At 52.1% G+C, this 18054-nt stretch overlaps 1 protein-coding gene across 1 annotated transcript in view; it reads left to right on the forward strand.

Moving 5' to 3' along the window:
* Window positions 1–523: 523 nt before the first annotated feature.
* The window catches only part of SCN4A (sodium voltage-gated channel alpha subunit 4), a 53073-nt gene continuing 35542 nt past the window's right edge, over window positions 524–18054 (forward strand). The window contains exon 1 of the mRNA XM_040244980.1: window positions 524–601. The gene's annotated coding sequence lies outside the window, so the exon portion shown is untranslated. The remainder of the gene's footprint in view (window positions 602–18054) is intronic.

The following is an 18054-nucleotide window of genomic DNA, read 5'->3' on the forward strand; positions in this document are numbered from 1 at the left end:
GCGTGTAATAATACACATCTGTGCACAAACCTGCTGTGAGTGTGGGAGCGTGTCTATGTGAGTAGCAGGTATGCATTTGAATAAGTGTGACACGCAGTGGAAGCATTTGTGTGACTGTGTGAAGGCTGTAGTTTACATGTCCAGCTGAGCATGTATGAGTGTGACAGTGGGCAGGGGGGAACGCAGCCGTGAGTGTGTAGAGTGTGCCAGCCAGTGTGTCCTGGGAGTACTTCTGGGAACGAGTGTGAAAGGAGAGTCCTGTACAAGAATGAGCCTGTGGGCTCAGACGCATGTCCACACAGTGGGCGTGTTGTGCGTGCATGTGTGTGAGAGAGTGGACGAACGTGTTGAGTGTGTCACGCTCTGGGTCAGCGGCCCCCCAGCCCAGGCAGTCCCAAGCCAAGCCCCGGGCACCCATGAGGCAAGCGCGGCCCAGGCTCCCACCTGAAGATTGGCTGGGTCCTCAGGTTTCACTCATGACCCTGTGACATCAGCGGCAGCAGCTGTCCCCGCCGGCCGGCCCCCCGGCCAAGTCCCCCAGAGTCCCAGCCCCAGCCCGAGGTGGGCACGCCGCTCCGAGCTCATCTGCTCCCGTCCAACAGTGAGTACCGCGCCCCCGCCCTGAGCCCCGCCGGGCCAGGCACCCCAAAGACAGGCCACCCCCAGGGGCCCAGTGCCCTGGCCCCCAGCCCAGCCTGGCTCCGAGGAAGTCACTGCTTTGCTCCAGGCACCACTGTCCTCCTGCCCACACCGGGCCCCGCTCCGCGGACACCCTGCCCCAGCTCCTTGTGCCATGACCCCAGCCGGATCCCTGTGCTTGCCTCTCCCTGCCCCGTCGGCCTGTGCCCCTGTCTGGCCGGCCAGCCCTGCCCTCAGCCAGGGTCGTTGTCCTGATCACAGACGGCCCAGGGGCTAAGGCTCGGCTCCGGACGGGGTGACCCAAGGGACAGAGATGGGACTGAGTTTCTCAGCGGAGGAGGGTGGAGGGCCCAGAGCAGTGACTTGGCTCTGCCTGATCGCAGTGCCCCAGAAGGCAGGGCTGGCGGCGGGGAGGAGAGCGGGAGGCCGGCTGGGGGGTGGCGGCGGCTCCTTTGCTCTGCTGGAGCAGGAATCTGTGAGATGCCAGCAGAGGACACATCTCGGGCTGAGAGGCCGGCCGGGCTCTGCCCGCTGCCCCTGCCTCTCCCTGCCCGGGGCACACTTGGGCTCCTCTCCTGGAGAAACCGAGGAGGAGGTGGGCAGAGGAGCAGCTCCTCTTAGTGAAGGGGGTGTGGGGACAGGGAGCCAGAAAGTCCAGAGTGAGGGGCATCCCACATGGGGCCGCCGCACTGAAGCGTCTCTGGGGGACTCAGAAGGAGACGGGCTGGAGTGAGGGGGCTGGAGGTGAAGGGGCAGGGGTGCGGCGCCAGGGCAGAGCACAGTCCCCCACCCTGCTTCGCTGGCAGAGCAGGGCACCCAGGACCCTAGGAGGGAGCATGGGCAGGGGCTGGTGGAGAAGGCCTGATGGTCTGAGCAGAGAAGGTGTTTTTGGAAGCTCATGGAGCGGAAGGGAGGGATGTTTTGTGTGTATTGGAGGAGTTTGTTCAAAAGATCGAAGATGCCGCATCTAGAAGGCCTGGGGATGGGGGTCGGATGGGAGGCTTCCAAGAATGTACTGGTAGGGGCAGGGGGGCCTGAGCCCCTTCCCACTCCGCCCCATTAAGTACTGTGTCCCAATGCCCCTCACCCTGCTCAGGGCACGGGGTCAGGGCAGGGGGCCAGGTCCTGATGAGAGCTTGTGACACCCCGCTGTGGGGAGATGGCTTTCCAGGTGGAGACTGGACAGGTCCGCCTCTGACTTATACTGCCCACTGCAGGCGTCTGCCCCAGAGCCCAGGAAGACTAGAGCCCAGGGGAGCCTTGACATGATGTAATTGTCGCTCAGTCTTGTCCGACTCTTTGCGACCACGTGGACTGTAGCCCACCAGGTTCCTCTGTCCATGGGATTCTCCAGGCAAGAATACTAGAATAGGTTGCGATGCCTTCCTCCAGGGGCTCCCCCAACCCAGGGATCGAACCTGCGTCTCCTGTATCTCCTGCACTGCAGGCAGGTACTTTACCGCTGAGCCACCTGGGAAGGCTTGAAGGCCATTTAATTCGGCCCCTAAAGATGAGCCAGCTCGGGGAGGGCAGCTAGAGACCAGTTTCCATGTCTGTCTAGTCTGGTGAGGGGAGGAGGCTGACAGAAGTTGGGGCAGAACCAGAGGTGAGCGTTGTTGTCACTCGTCTGGGGTGGCAGTGACTGAACCCAGGTGTGCAGAGCTGGGGTTGGGGGCAGGTGTCAGAGGGCTGGTTCTCTCAGAAGCCTCCCGCTTCTTCCAGGGTCATAGCTAGTGCCCTGCTCGTGGCCAGTGGTGTGGATGATTATAGCCACTGCACTGGTATTTGGAGCTACGTTCCCTGTGTGGGATGATGCAGGGGCCCAGACATAGCCCAAGGCCCACCCCATCTTCATGCCTGGAGGCTCTCAGGGGATGGGAGGGGTTTGGGGAAGGTACTTAAGGGTCCTTCCTAGGTGGTCCCATCCCTGCCTGGCTTCCTTGTCATTTTTGCATCGGGACCTGCTTAGGGTGGAGACTCAGGACTCAGGGTCGCCTCCAGCTCTAGACTGGCCTGAGTGTCAAAGTCTGCCCAGCCGGCTTCCCTGCCCTGACCCACCCAGGCCCAAGGGTCGGGGAGCCCTGAAGCTCATGCTGAAGGCACTGAACTCCTGGTCAGATGTTGGAGGTGGTCCTGACAAAGTCCCTGCCTTTGGGGGCAACTCTGTCCACCAGATCAGAGAAAAGCGTGGGTGATGGCAGGAAGGGGTGGGTTTAGAGAAGGCTCCCAGGGGAGGCAAGGCAGAGAGGAGAGAAGGGATTGGACCCTCCAGACCAGAGTGGGAAGGCTCACTCTCTCCAGGTGATAGGAGAGATGCACAGAAGGGACATGAAAGATCTGAGCCCAGGGGCCTTGGAGAGCAGGTAGAGAGAAGGCGGGGGCAGGAGGAGGGAGCGTCAGCAGCCCCAGTCCACATGACGCAGACCTCTGTCCCTCGAGTCCTCTTAGAGGGAAGGCTCAAGTTCAGAGGGCCCTGTCACTTACCTGGGGCACACGGCTTGTGAGGGGCCAGGGCTCTGTCCACAGTAGCCACGGCCCCTACTCCCTGGGGCAGAGCTCGCCCCCGAGACCCCCGGGGGCAGTGGGTCCCCGGTTGCATCCCTAGCGGTCCCCAACTCTGCAGGGGCAGGAACAGGCCCGGACTCCCCACGGCTCCACTGGAAGGTGCTTGTGGGGCTGGGGAATCCCAGGGTCTCTCCGCCTCCGCCACCCCAGCCCCAGGCCTTTCATGTGCTCTGGCCCCCATTCTGCCTCGTCAGCACAGCTATTTTTATTCCCTACAGTTTTCAGTCAACAGCCCTTGTGTGTGTGTGGTGGGAGGGGCGGCAGGGCACGGGACAGCCAGAGGAGCGGGAGGGGCTCGAGGAGCCCACTGGGCAGTGGGGATGGCAGGGGAGCCGTGGTGCCGCTCAAAGGGCAGGCTGCCCCCGGCCCCCCACAGGCCCCCTGCCCTCTGCTGGGAGGCTGAGCAGAAATGTTCAGTGCAAAACCCACAAGAGTCAGCAGACCCCACTCTGTTTTTGAACTGGTTTGTGAAACCAGGTGCCAGCCCCTCCTCCACCCCCATAGGTGCTAGAAGGTCATGGCCCAGTTTAGACACTGACTGGGGTGATGATATACCTTAGTGGTTCAGAGCCAGGGTCTCTTCCGAGAGCCCCAGGGGTCAAGTTTCCAGCCCCAATTTACTACCTAAATAACACCTGGCAACTTCCTTATCCTTTCTGTGCCTCCGTTTCCTCATCTGCCAAATGGAATAATAACAATAGGATCATGTCAGGATTACATGAGCTCATTGCATGTGAAATGCCCAGCATAGTGCTTGGCAAGTATGTAAGTGTTAACCAGGAATTCATTATTACGCTTGTTATCAGGTTATGACTCTGAAATAAATGTCTCCTTGTTGGGGGGTTGGGAGTCACAGAAGGGGAGAAGTTACAAGTTGGGGGTGCCTGGTAGGAAGCATTAGACCCTGTCCAGCTTTGGGTACCCTACATACCTGGGAGGAGGTGGGTTTTTTCCTACCAAGAGATGCTTTTATTATACTGACAGCAGAGCTCCCCTTATGAGAGTGTGTGGTTTACAGGGATTGCCTTAAGCTCTGTGAGAGTAAAGGACAAAGCCGAGCTTCCCCCTACCCCAGCCTCCCCCAGGCTCAGGGTTCAGTAAGAGCTGCAGGTGACTCTTATCTTTTTTGAGGCTTGTTAAGTTCTTGATTGGCCTAATTTGGGAGAAGTATCTTCCACAGGGTCACTGGTGAGAAAACATCCCTGGAGCAGTTTCCGGGGTTGAACCAAATTCTCTGAGTGGCAAAACCATGCTGCTGAAGGGGTGGGACGCCGCTTGGGGGTTTAGGTTATAGGCTCAGGTTCTGCGGGCCGCCCTTCCTAATGCTCCTTGTCCAATTCCCTGAGCCCGGCAGGGACCTAGAGCCCAAGTGTGGGGTGAAAGGGGTCAAAGCCCATGCTACCCAGATGGTTAGGGGTTGATGGAGGGAAGCGGGGCCAGATTGGCCCTGGAACTCTCCAGGCTCAGAATCAGTTTCGAACCATCCTCTTCTCACCCTCTGGGTAGACCTAAGGCAGGAAAAAGGCCTGGCAGCCATAGTCTGGGAGTGGGGAGAGTGCGTGGCAGAGAGAACAGAGGCCGGCAGATCCAGGGGCTGACCTAAGTGGGAGCCCGCAGGGTGAGGGGAGGCAGCCCTGTGTGCAGGGGTGAGTCTGCCTGAGGATGGGCAAGGTGGCTCTGGATATGTGTATAGACAAGGCTGTGCACACACAATTTGGAGGGGGACCATCCATGGAGCCCCTATCACCATGCTTGGGGGCACCTTTGAGAGAGCTAGCAGAGGGCAGGAAGCCCCAGGCCTGGGTGGAACTAATTAGCCTCCTCACCGCTTGGAGCAGCTGGGAAATGACTCATAGAAGCAACGAGTGAGTGAACGAGTGTGTGTGTATGTATGTGTTTGGTGTGTGTTTGTGTAGGAGCAGGCTGGCTGCTGAGGAAGTTGGGAGGGTATTTTAGAGTTGATTGGTGCAAATGAAAAACCAGACCTCGACAAAGGCTCTTTACCAAACTACAGGTGGGGGCCCTTAATCCCCACCACTCCCAACCCCCAACTCGAGGCCCCGGGAAGCCTGAGCCTGGGGCCTGCCAGGGTTTGCCAGACGCCCACCCCAGCCCACGCCTTTCAGGGGCTTGGCCCGAGGACTCTGGTCTGTCCTTTGAAGAGGACAGACAGGTGAGGATCAGGCCAGCCCAGGGGGAAACTGGATGGGACTGCAACCTGGGCGTGCCCCGGGCTGGGGGAGGGCAGCCAGGCCGAGCACCATCCCCACTGGGAGTGCCAGAGGGAGGCTGTGTTTGTAGTAGCAGGCACGTGGATTTGGCCCCTCCGAGAGCCACATTCGAATCCTGGCTGCACCACTTAGTAGCTGGGATGATGAATGCAAAGCACTTGAAACCGTGCCTGGCATGCGTTAAACACCAAATAAACATACGGATGACTGCTCTCGATCAAGAAATAATTCTCAGTGCTGGATTTCTAATTAAAAAAAAATAGATATACAACAAGCAACAAAGCTTTACTGTCTAGCACAGGGAACTATAGTCAATATCTTGTAAAAACCTATAATGGAAAATAATCTGGGAAATGATAGGTGTATATTATAACTGAATCGCCTTGCTGGGTATCTGAAACACTAAGTCAACTCTACTTCAGTGAAATATACATTTATATATATATATAAAGAAAAAAAATAATTATTGGGCCTCCACCTCTCAGGCCCACACATGTCAGGATGACAGGTGAATGCACTGAGGTTTGGGGGTCAGAGGGACCGCCCCACTCCCACTCCTAATAGAATCTTCCCCAAGCTGATGCTGATGAGGCCTGGAATTTACACCCTGAGATAAGATCAATTCCTTTGATTTAAGGCTCAGTCTCGGGAGAAGCGGGGGCTTCCCTCATATGCAGGAGACCCTGGTTTGATTACCGGGTCGGGAAGATCCGCTGGAGAAGGGATAGGCTACCCACTCCAGTGTTCTTGGGCTTTCCTTGGGGCTCAGCTGGTAAAGAACCCGCCTGCAATGCTGGAGCCCTGGGTTGAGAAGGTTCCCTGGAGAAGGGAAAGGCGACCCTCTCCAGAATTTGGCCTGGAGAATTCCATAGACTATAGTCCATGGGGTCACAAAGAGTCAGACACAACTGAACGACTTTCACTTTCACTTCACTTGGGAGGGAAAACCCATTCCTGGGAACCCCATCTCAAGGCAAACAGTAAGTGGAAACGTCACTCCAAATCTTTGTTGTGATGAGACAAAGAACCGAGGAACATACACTCGTGTGACATCTAATAAATGTGGCCACACTACGATCATTCTTTCCCCATAGGCAGGACAAATCATCAGGCTGGTTAAATCAGGTGCCTGAAAAAGGGAGGCTTATTTCAACCCAGTGAGCCCCAACTGGAAAGTGTCATCAGCGTTAGCCCACCCCTTCCTTGTCCAGGGTAACCCCCCCACCCCCCCACGGTGTGACCATGAGGGTTTCTGGAACTCTCATAGCTCCTGAGTGTCCAGAGGTTTCTGCATTAGGCTCCAGGCTGCCCTCCAAGACCTCTTGGAACAGATTTCCTCCACAGAGAGTGTCAGACCAGAGGGGAGGACCATCTGGAGTGACTTCCTCCAGGCCCCTGGCCTGCCAAGGCCGAGGCCCTAAGTGCTGGCAGAGAAACAACACAGCTACCCCCTTCCCATCCTTACCCCCAGCCTGCCCCGGCTGAGAAAAAGCTGTGATTTGAGATTTACAACTAGGGGGACTGGAGGAAGGGATCCATTTTGCATTCTTGGTGCTGGGCCACAGCAGAAATGAAGGAATTTGGGAAGTAGGCCACCAGGATGCCCGGTGCTGTCTTTGGCCAGGACAGAGAAAGTTTGATCTGTTTCAGCCTCCCAGAAAGTCCTGAGTCTGAGCCCTCACTGCAGGTGAAGCTTGAGGATTGGCTGCAGCTCTGGGTAATTTTGCCTTCAATCCAGAGAGAAACAGCTTGAGCCTGGACTGCGGCTTTACTAGAGATGAAGGGCATGCTTGGTTGGCAAGAGAGATGGTGACTGAGAAAGGCCAGCAAGTCATCCACCATCTCTGCATCCTGGGAAATGGGCCCTAGAGTGAACGGGAAGGCTGTGAGGGGCAGGTCTCATCCATTCTCAGTCTTCCGGAGGTTTCCCACAGCAACTGTTACCAAGCTGGCAGGGCATGGCTGAGGCTCCTTGGGGGGTTTCAGGCCAATTCAGTGCAGCTAGGTGGTTTGAAGGACCCTCACTGGAAGCTTGGTGTCCCAAGAGAGAAGGTTCTAGAAGCATATAAGTGGCAGGAGGTGGGGATGTCTGTCATGAGTTTTGTTTGGCCAGTAATTTGGGACAATTAGGATCATAGGCACTCAGCTGTGAGGGATTGGTCTTGAACTGAGTGGAGAGAATCAAGTTTTTACAAAAGATTGCAGGTCAAGAGGTGCAATGAATGAGAGGCACTTAAGTGGAGGTAGATGGAAAATCCTCCAACCGAATTTGGGCTTCCCAGGTGGCTGAGTGGTAAAGAATCCTCCTGCCAATGCAGGAGACATGGGTTCAATCCCTGGGTTGGGAAGATCCCCTGGAGAAGGAAATTGCAACCCATTCCAGTATTCTTGCCTGGGAAATCGCATGGACAGATGAGCCTGGTGGCCCTATAGTCCATGGGGTCACAAAAGTGTTGGACATGACTTAGTGACTAAACAACACCACCTGAATTTATATTAACCTTACATCCTGAAACTCTGCTATAATCATTATTAGTTCCAAGAGGAGGTTTGTTTGTTTGTTTTTGGTCAGTTCTTTTGGGTTTTGTACAAAGACAATCATGTCATCTGTTAACAAAGACCATTTTATTTCTTCCTTCCTGATCAGTGTAACTTTTGTTTCCTTTTCTTGTCTTATTGCATTAGCTAGAACTTCAGTATGATATTGAAAAGGAGTGGAGAGAGGTGACATTCTTTCTTTGTTCCTGATCTTAATGGGAAAAGTTCCAGTTTCTCACCATTAAGTACCATGTCCACTATAGGATTTTTTAGGAAAATGTTCTCTATCAGGTTGAGATAGAGAACTATTCCTAGTTTGCTGAGAGCTTTTATCATGAATGGGTGTTGGATTTTGTAAAATTCATTTTCTATATTCATTGATATGACTATAGGATTTTTCTTCAGCCTGTTGATATGACAGATTAACATTAATTGATTTTTGGAACTTTCCTGTGCTAATTTTCTTAGCACAGTGTCTAAGACTCTGTGCTCCCAATGCAGGCAGCCCAGTTCCATCCCTGGTCAAGGAACTAGAACCCACATGCCACAACTTAAAAAAAAAAAATGATCTGGCATTCTGCAACTAAAACCCAGTAGAGCCAAATAAATAAATAATTATAAAAATTAACTGATTTTCTAGTGTTGAATCTGTGCTGCATACCTGGGGTAAATGCCCTTTGGTTGTATAGTCCTTTCTATATGCTGTTGGATTTGATTTGCTAATATTTTGTTGAGCTCCACCTGGATTTAAAAGAGAAAAGTCAGTTGCATAATTACAGGATGGTGAAACTCTGATATGGCCACAGTTCATGATGAAAACTCCAGGGGTGTCTGTAAATTCCCCTTGTAAGTGGGCTGCTGAAAATGTAAATGCCATTTTGGGATGAATGAACACAATGGGTGTTCAGGCCAAGGAGAAAAAGCCTCTCTCTCTGCGGTCAGACTATATCTGGAATTGGGTGTTCCGACCTGGCAGCCCCACAGAGAGAGACAATGCAGGGCTGGACCCGCTCCAGAGAAGAGCTGCCTCGCCCTCCAGTGTCCTCCCCGCCCGGGGACAGCTGGCCCTCGCCTGGCTCCCTGACTCCGGACCCTTCTTTCACACCCCTTGCCTCCAGGTTCCCAAGACTTTAACCCCGACTTCCGCCCAAACTTCCGTTTTGACGCAGTTTCGGACGGAACTTCTCACTTCCTAACTGAGTTCTGGTGCCCACGGAACAGGGTTTTGGCCTTGGCTGAACCTTTCATTTATCATTCTCTAAAATTATCTTATTTGCTTCCTTATTTATTATCTGCCTTCTCCCTCGGGAATGCAAGCTCAGTGAGGACAGGGACTTCGCCACTCCTGTATCCCTGGCTCTCCAAACAGAGCCCCGCATAGAGTGGATGCTCAGGAAATGTTTGTTAAAGGAATAAATGTGTGGCCTGGGGAGTAGGGAGTTACTGCTCCTTTCAAGGCCTCAGTTTCCCCATCTGCAGAATGAGGGAGTTGGACTCCATGTCTCTGGTCCTTGCAAATCTAACATTCTTAAATTCAGTGGTGGGGGTGGGGGTGGGGGGGGAGGGGCACTGCCTGATGATCCAGTGGCTAAGACTCCACACTCCCAATGCAGGGGACACAGGTTCGATACCTGGTCAGGGAACTAGACCCCACATGCTGCAACTAAAGAAGCAACAAAGATCAGAGAGGCCGAGTGCTGCAACTAAGACCTGGCACAGCCAAAAAAAAAAAAATATTAAAAATTTTCCCGTGAGAAGAGGTTCCCCCCCAGGCCCTCAGACACCACATCTCTGAGGTGGAGGCCAGAGACTGGCTGGCGGAAGGAGGGTTTGAGCTATCACATGATCCCTTTACTCCAGGCTGGATTTGAGGGGCCATGTGGTGATCTGCCTGCGAGACACCCAACCCACTGACATGGGACATTATCAGTACTTGTCCCTGCCAGAAAGTCGCTGTGTGTATACCCCAGATGTCTTTTCATTCTCCACTGGTGCCACTGCAAATAGCACAGCTTGTCATTCTATTCTAGACACACTATTAGGGTGAGCAGGGGGCACATACCCACTGGCCAATGTAAGCAACCCAGCACCCCTGGGAGGGGCTTTCCAAACCAGGGGGATGAAGCCCAGACTCCCAGATGTGGTCTTCAAGGCCCTGGCCTAGCTGCCCAGCCCACTTCCCCAAAGCCCATAAACAGGGATTCCCTGGTGGCTCAGTGGTAAAGAATACCCCAGTCAATGCAGGAGACGTGGGTTCAATCCCTGCTCCAGGAAGATCCCACATGCCACAAGGCGACTAAGCCCATGTTCCCACAACTACTGAACCTGTGCTCTAGAGCCCAGGAGCCGCGACTACTGAGCCCACATGCCCTAGAGCCCACGTTCCACAACAAGAGATGCCACCGCAATGAGAAGCCTGCTCGCTGCAGCTAGAGTCCGCCCCACTCAGCCACAGCTAGAGGAAAGCCCACACAGTAACAAAGACCCAGTGCAAACAGAAATAAATAATCGTTTTAAAAAGCCCATACAGATTCCAAGCCTTCCAAAGACTGATGCAGCGTAGCTCCCTAGGTCCGGCTTCTGCATTTGCTCTGGCTGTCCCTTCTTCCTGGAGTGTCCTTCCCTTTCACTTCCCTGCTCCCATAACTTCCTCATCCTTTGTGACTCAACTGAAAAGGCACATCTTTCCTTTCCCTGGTCTGGAAGTCACCACTCCAGCCACCCAAACTCCCATAGCACAATCAACTCCCTTCTTTCTTTATTTATCTTTATTGGAATATAATAGCTTTATAATGTTGTGTTAGTTTCTGCTCCCTTCTTTAGGGCGAACATCTCTGTCTCCTCATATCCGAGCTTCTGGGCCCATCTCCCCAGCTATCCACTCTTGGAAGGCAGGATGCAGAGCTGGTGCATGTGTCCTACTCAGGGCTAGCTCAGCTTCTGACTTATGAACAGAATGAGCGGATGGCTGGGTGGGTGGATGGATGAAACCTTTCAGAATCCATCTTATTCCCAGAAAGATCGATATCCAAGGCGTCATCCACTCACTGAGTGTCTGCCGAGTGCCCAGGCCTGGGACCAGCCGTGGTGGTCTGGACAGACAGAGTTCCTGCTTTCTCGGCATTTTGGTCTGGTGAAGGAGATAGACAAATAAATTAGGCCAATAAACAAGTGATTATGAATTATGATAAATAATGTCAAGGAAAATACACCATCATGGGAAGTACAAGGGGCTAGGACAGAGAGATGAGGAGGAGAAATCCTCTGGGAGAAGGGACATTAGAGGCTTGATGGGAAAGTGAGCAGGAAGAGCCACGTGAAGAGATAGGAGACAAGAGCTCCAGAGAGAGCAAAGATCCAAAGGCAGACATGAGTTCAGTGGTCAAGAAGCTGGAAGGAGGCCGGAAGGACTGAGGCAGAGTGGGTAGGGAGAACAGATCAGCAGACAAAGGTGAAGAGGTATAGTTAGGGGCTGGATCACCAGGGCCTTGGAGACCACCAAAAGAAGTTTAGGTTTTATTCTAAGCACAATAGGCCATTACTGGAGAAATTTAAGCAGGAGAAACAATATGATTAGTTTCTTATTTTTAAAACAGTACCCGCTGGGACCTCCCTGGTGATCCACTGGTTAAGATCCTATGTTCTCAAGGAAGGGGGCCCAGATTTGATTCATGGTCAGGGAGCTAGATCCTACAGGCCACAACTAATGATCCTGCCACAACGAAGATAGAAGATCCTGCATGCCGCAACTAAGACCTGGCACAGATAAATAAATAAAATGTTTTTTAAAATGTTTACATAAACCAGCACCCGCTGCTTTACTAGACTGGTTTGGAGAGGGCAGGGGCAAAAGCAGGCAGCTATTGCAAGAAAATGCTGTGATACGGACCAGGGTGGGTGGGGGGAAACAGAGGTTATATGTATTTTGGAGATGTTATTAATAGAACTTTGGACAGGCTGAATATAGAGATGAGGGAGAGGAAGAATTCACAAAGACATCTCAGCTTTTGATTTGAGCAAATTTGGGGCTTGGATGGATGGTGGTACCATCTCCTGGGTTGAGGAAGAGGGTGAAAAAGACAATGATCTTGAGGAACCTAACCTTGCGGTTGATATCACAAATGTGGGCGGTCTTGGGTAGACTGTGTCCTCAAGCTTAATAGTTGATTGTAACCCCTTTGGGGAGTGAAACCTGTTCTCCATAGTGGCTGTACCAGTTTACATTCCCACCAACAGTGTAGTAGGGTGCCTTTTTCGCCTTACCCTCTCCAGAATTAATTATCTAGACTCTTTAGCAATGTTGAATCCTTTTTCATACGCATTTTAGTCATCTGTATATCTTCTATGGAGAAATGTCTATTTAGATCTTCTGCCCATTTTTTATTGGATTATCTATTTGTTTGTTTTGAGAATATATTTCTGTTATCTTTTTATTTTATATTGGTGTATAGTTGATTTGAGCGACTCTTTGAGACCCCGTGGATTGTAGCCCACCAGGCTCCTCCATCCATGGGATTCTCCAGACAAGAATACTGGAGTGGGTTGCCATTTCCTTCTCCAGATAGTTGATTTGGTGGCTCAGAGGTTAAAGCATCTGCCTGCAATGTGGGAGACCTGGGTTCGATCCCTGGGTTGGGAAGATCCCCTGGAGAAGGAAATGGCAACCCACTCCAGTATTCTTGCCTGGTGAATCCCATGGACGGAGGAGCCTGGTGGGCTACAGTCCACGGGGTCGCGAAGAGTCAGACACGACTGAGCGACTTCACTTCACTTCATAGTTGATTTGGGGCTTCCCTGCTGGCTCAGTGGTAAAGAATCCGCCTGCCAATACAGGAGATGAGGGTTTGATCCCTGGGTCAGAGGATCTGCTGCAGAAGGAAATGGCAACCCACTCCAGTATTCTTCCCTGGGAAATCCCATGGACAGAAGAGCCTGGAAAGCTACAGTCCATGGAGTTGCAAAAGTGTCAGACAGGACTTTAGGATTAAACAACAACAACATACTTGATTTACAATATTATGTTAGTTTCAGGTATACAGCAAAGTGATTCAGTTATACATATACATGTATCTCTTCTTTTTCAAATTCTTTTCCCATTAGGTTGTTACATATTATTGAGCAGAGTTCCCTGTGCTAAAAGCAGGTCAGTGGGCAAATGTTTCATTCCAGATGCAATTGGTTGCATGCCTATTACTATCCACATAGTGGGGTCCAGTAGCCAGTTGAGTATTTCAGTCTAGAGTTCAGAGGAGAGAGTTGCCATACTCCTATAACACTATCTACAGTCATAGGAATGATGCCATCCAGACCCAGACAGAGCCCTGGGGAGAGGAAGAGGGACAAACACAAAGGACATTGAGAAGGAACAGCCAGAGAGGCAGGAAGTAAAGCATGGGTGAGCTGTCATGGAGGCTGAGCAGGTAGAGCCTGCCCAGAAGCAGGCCACGGCCAACTGGGTTGAATGTTTCTAAGAGGTTGAGGGAGGTGAAGACAGAAACGTGTGCAGCAGGCTTGGCAGCATCGAGACTGCTAGTAACTTGACAAAAGCCACTTCCGTGGAGCGGGGGAGGTGACACACGCCAGGTTGGAGTGGGTTGGAGAGGGAATAAAAGGTAAGGAAGTAAAGACAGCTGGTGTAGACACTTTCCAAGCAGTCTGTCCATGAAGAGAGGCAGAAAAATAGAGCGAGAGTGAAGGGAGATGAGAATTCTGTACTCCCAATGCAGGGGACCTGGGTTCCATCCCTGGTCAGGGAATTAGATTCCACTTGCCATGACTCTAAGATCCTGCATGCCACAACTAAAAAAAAAAAATCCATCTGCCGCAACGAAGATCGAAGATCCTTATGCCTCAGCTAAGATCCGGTGCAGCCAAATAAATCAATAAAAATAAAATATCTCTTTAAAAAGAAGGAAGGGAGGCGTGGAAGCAGGAGGGTGCTTTTTGTTACCACTACCATTATTTTGAAGATGGGAAAGCCTAGTCACTGAGAGGGAGGGGCTGGTGGTGGGAGAAAGAGATGATACATAGAGAAGGAGGTCCTTGGGAAGGCAAGTGGAGTGAGGGGCCCAAGCCAAAGTGGAAGTCCTGGTCTTGCCTCTTCTGTTGGTAGGATGGAGGAGGAAGGGGCGGGCAGTGAGGCTAGGTCCATTGGTTTGACTGTGTGTGATGGATCCTGTGTGTGAAGACGGAGACTAAGTCATCAGCTGGGAGCACTATGGGGAGGATGGGGAGGGGATAGTTGGAGGAAAGAAGAGAAAGCACGAAATAGTTCTCAAAAAGAAGAAAAGTGAGACACTCAGGGAAACCTATGCTTAGAGGGTGGCACTCAGGGAAAGCCTGGAGCTTATAATCACAAAGGCAATGTGAACCCAGCCAGGTCCTGCCTTGGCAGCAGTAGCACCCAGCAGCTCAGGGACCTGACTCAGGCAGAGCATAGCTGGGCTACCAGGTAGATGAACGTTGCCCCTGGTGAAGGGTGGAAAGAGAGAGAAGGCTATACCTAAGGGTATTTTCTTTTCTTTTCTTTCTTTTTTTTAAAAAACTGGACTGCCAGGGAAGCCCCCTAAGGGAATATTTTTTACTATTATAGTGTAAGCATTCTATTGCTGTTCAGTTGCTAAGTCGTGTCCGACTCTTTGCAACCCCATGGACTGCAGTGCACCAGGCTTCCCTGTCCTTCACTATATCCCAGTTTGCTCAAACTCATGTCCACTGAGGCAATGATGGAGAAGGCAATGGCACCCCACTCCAGTACTCTTGCCTGGAAAGTCCCATGGATGGAGCAGCCTAGTAGGCTGCAGTCCATGGGGTCTCAAAGAGTCGGAAGCGACTGAGCGACTTCACTTTCACTTTTCACTTTCATGCATTGGAGAAGGAAATGGCAACCCACTCCAGTGTTCTTGCCTGGAGAATCCCAGGGACGGGGGAGCCTCGTGGGCTGCTGTCTATGGGGTCCCACAGAGTCGGACACGACTGAAACGACTTAGCAGAGGCAATGATGGCATCCAACCATCTTGTCCTCTGTTGCCCCCTTCTCCTCCTGCCCTCAATCTTTTCCAATGAGTCAGCTCTTCGCATCAGGTAGCCAAAGTATTTGAGTTTCAGCTTCAGCATCAGTTCTTCCAATGCATATTCAGGGTTGATTTCCTTTAGGATTGACTGGTTTGATCTCCTTGCCATCCAAGGGACTCTCAAAAGTCTTCTCTAAAGCCACAATTCAAAAGCATTTTATTATAAAGGATAATAAAGGGTAAAAATGAAGAGCCAGATGAAAAGGTACACAGGGAGAAGTCTGGAAGGATTCCAAGCATAGAATCTTTGGTCCCCCAACGGTATTTTCAAGGGGGGATTATGATGGTTCTTGTAACTGAGGCTGGAAGAGGAGGGAGGTGATGTCGGAGGGGCTGATGGAGAGGGAGAAATCTCAGGGTCAAGGGCAGAAGACAAGCAGAAGCTCAAGGATTACACAACCCGGCACTTGAGCTGAGTAGTAGGCGGTGGGGGAGGGGAGTGCTCAAAGCAGCCATATCAGAGGAGATCCAGGGTCTGTTCATGATTTTAGTTCAGAGTGGGCTCCAAGGAGAAATAACTCAGGTGGAAGGGCCCTCTCATTCATTCACTCATTTGATGAACTCTTCTTCAGCATCAGGCACACAGGTGATCCAAAGGAGAAATCCACTCAGCCAGGGTTACCAGGGAAGGCTTCCTGGAGGTGGTGGTTCGTGTGTAGGTTGAGCCTGGAAGGACAAATTAAAGCTCTCCAGGGTGACAAAAACAAGGAGTGCTGCAGGAGACACGGGCTTCAGTGAAAAAGTGTGGCCCATTTGTGAAAATGGAGGTACCATGGCCAGAGGGCGGGTGCATGTAGAGAAGGGCTGGGTGACGAGGTAGAGATCGGATCATGGAGGGCCTGGGAGCCGCATGGAGGAATGCAGACGCACTTTTAAAATAAACGTTTTATTATGCATTGGGGTCTAGCCGATTAACAATGTTGTGATAGTTTCAGGTGAACAGCAAAGGGGCTCAGCCATATCTATACATGCGTCCATTCTCCCCTAAAGTCCCGTTCCATCCAGGCTGCCACATAACTTTAAGCAGAGTTCCCTGTGCTTTATAGCAGGCCCTTATCGGTTATGGATGCATTATTAATCCAGCAAAGGATTAAGCAGAGGGTGACTGGAACAGATTTATGACTTTAGAAATGGGGGTAGAGACTTCCCTGGTGATCTGTGGTTAGACTCCACTCTCCCAATGCAGGGGGGCTGGGTTCGATCCCTGCTTAGGGAACTAGATCCCACATACCACAGCTAAAGATCCCCCACACTGCAACTAAGACCCAGTGCAGCCAAATAAATAAATTAAAATAATTTAAAAAAAAAAAAGAAATGGGGATGGTGGATTGGAGGAGAGCCAGGTGGGAGGCAGGGAGGCAGATGGGAGGCTGTTTGAATGGAGCGGGTGAGGGGTGTTGAAGCACCCCCTGCAGGATGGAGAGACAGGTAGGTGCTGAAGGGAGCCTCGGCGAGGTTGGGAACTGACCAGATGTGCCACTGGGATGATTTTGGCCATCACCAACCAAACCTTTGCCTCCACTAGCCTAGCCAAGGAGGGCATCCACCCACTCATATAACACAACATCCAGATGCTAAGTGGCTCCAGGGCTGGTGAAGAGGGGAGGAGGAAGCAGGGAATTTAGGACCAAGTGCAAATTCCAAAGGGAGGGATGAGAAGTCCACTGGGGGCCAGCTAGGGGCCAGCAGGAGGAAGTGCCAGGCTAGCTGTGCTGGCTGTGGGTCCCGTGCCAATGTGCCAGGCACCAGTTCAGGGTGACCCCAAGCCCTGGTCTCTGAGGATTCTGGTCAGGGAGACAGACACCCATCCCACAAGCAGGGCATGAGCCACCATTGACCTAAGAGCTGTGAAGGCTACACAAGAAGAGGAGCCATGACCTGACCTGTCCTGGGGCCCCTGCAGAGCGTGAACAGAGACCATGAAAGGAGGGGGATGGTGATTGTTCCCGGAGCAGAGGAGAAGGGCACAGGGAGAGGTGCCTGCTGTGAAAAACAACCAAAAACAGGGCTGCAGACCTGGCCTTGGAGAAGCAGCGTCTTCCAGGGGCAGGAAGGAAGCGCTCACAGAGCAGATGTAGAGAGAGCAGCCTGATGGGGAGGCCACATTCCTCTCTCAAGAACAAAGCCTGTGGGGACTTCCCTGCCGGTCCAGTGGCTAAGGCTCAGCACTCCCAACGCAAGGGGCCTGCGTTCGATCCCTGGTCAGGGCTTCCCTGGTGGCTCAATGGTAAAGAATCCACCTGCCGATGCAGGAGACGTAGGAGATGTGGGTTTGATCCCTGGGTCAGGAAGAGCCCCTGAAGGAGCAAATAGCGACCCACTCCAATATTCTTGCCTGGAGAATCCCATGGGCAGAGGAGCCTGGCGGGCTACAGTCCATAGGGTTGCAATGAGTCAGATATGACTGAGCAACTGAGCATGCACGCATGGGAAACGAGATCCCACATGCCACAAGTGAAGACTGTGCATGCCGCACAAACAAGTATTTCAACAGACCAGGCCAAATAAATAAATATTTAAACAGAAGGAGAGGCTATGGCCGGGAGATGCTTGAGGGAGGGTCAGCTGCGCAGAGACCACCGGGTCTGACTGCTGGGAGCTCTGGAGACTCTGGCCAGCAGTTTCCACCGGTGCTGGGGCCCAAGCTGGACTGTTTGCCTCTGGTTTTCTGTCATCCCACTTTGATGTTGTTGTTCAGTCTCTCAGTTGTGTCTGACTCTTTGTGACCCCATGAACTGCAGCACACCAGGCTTCTCTGTCCTTCACTGTTCCCTGGAGTTTGCTCAAACTCATGTCCATTGAGTTGGTGCCCATCCAGCCATCTCATCCTCTGTCGTCCCCTTCTCCTCCTGCCCTCAATCTTTTCCAGCATCAGGGTCTTTTCCAATAAGTCAGCTTTTCCCGTCAGGTGGCCAAAGTACCGGCGCTTCAGCTTCAGCATCAGTCCTTCCGATGAATATTCAGGGTTGATTCCCTTTAGGATTGATTGGTTTGATCTCCTTCACTTG

This window comes from Oryx dammah, unplaced genomic scaffold (assembly GCF_014754425.2).
Source record: "Oryx dammah isolate SB20612 unplaced genomic scaffold, SCBI_Odam_1.1 HiC_scaffold_8, whole genome shotgun sequence".
In the NCBI taxonomy this organism is placed as follows: domain Eukaryota; kingdom Metazoa; phylum Chordata; class Mammalia; order Artiodactyla; family Bovidae; genus Oryx; species Oryx dammah.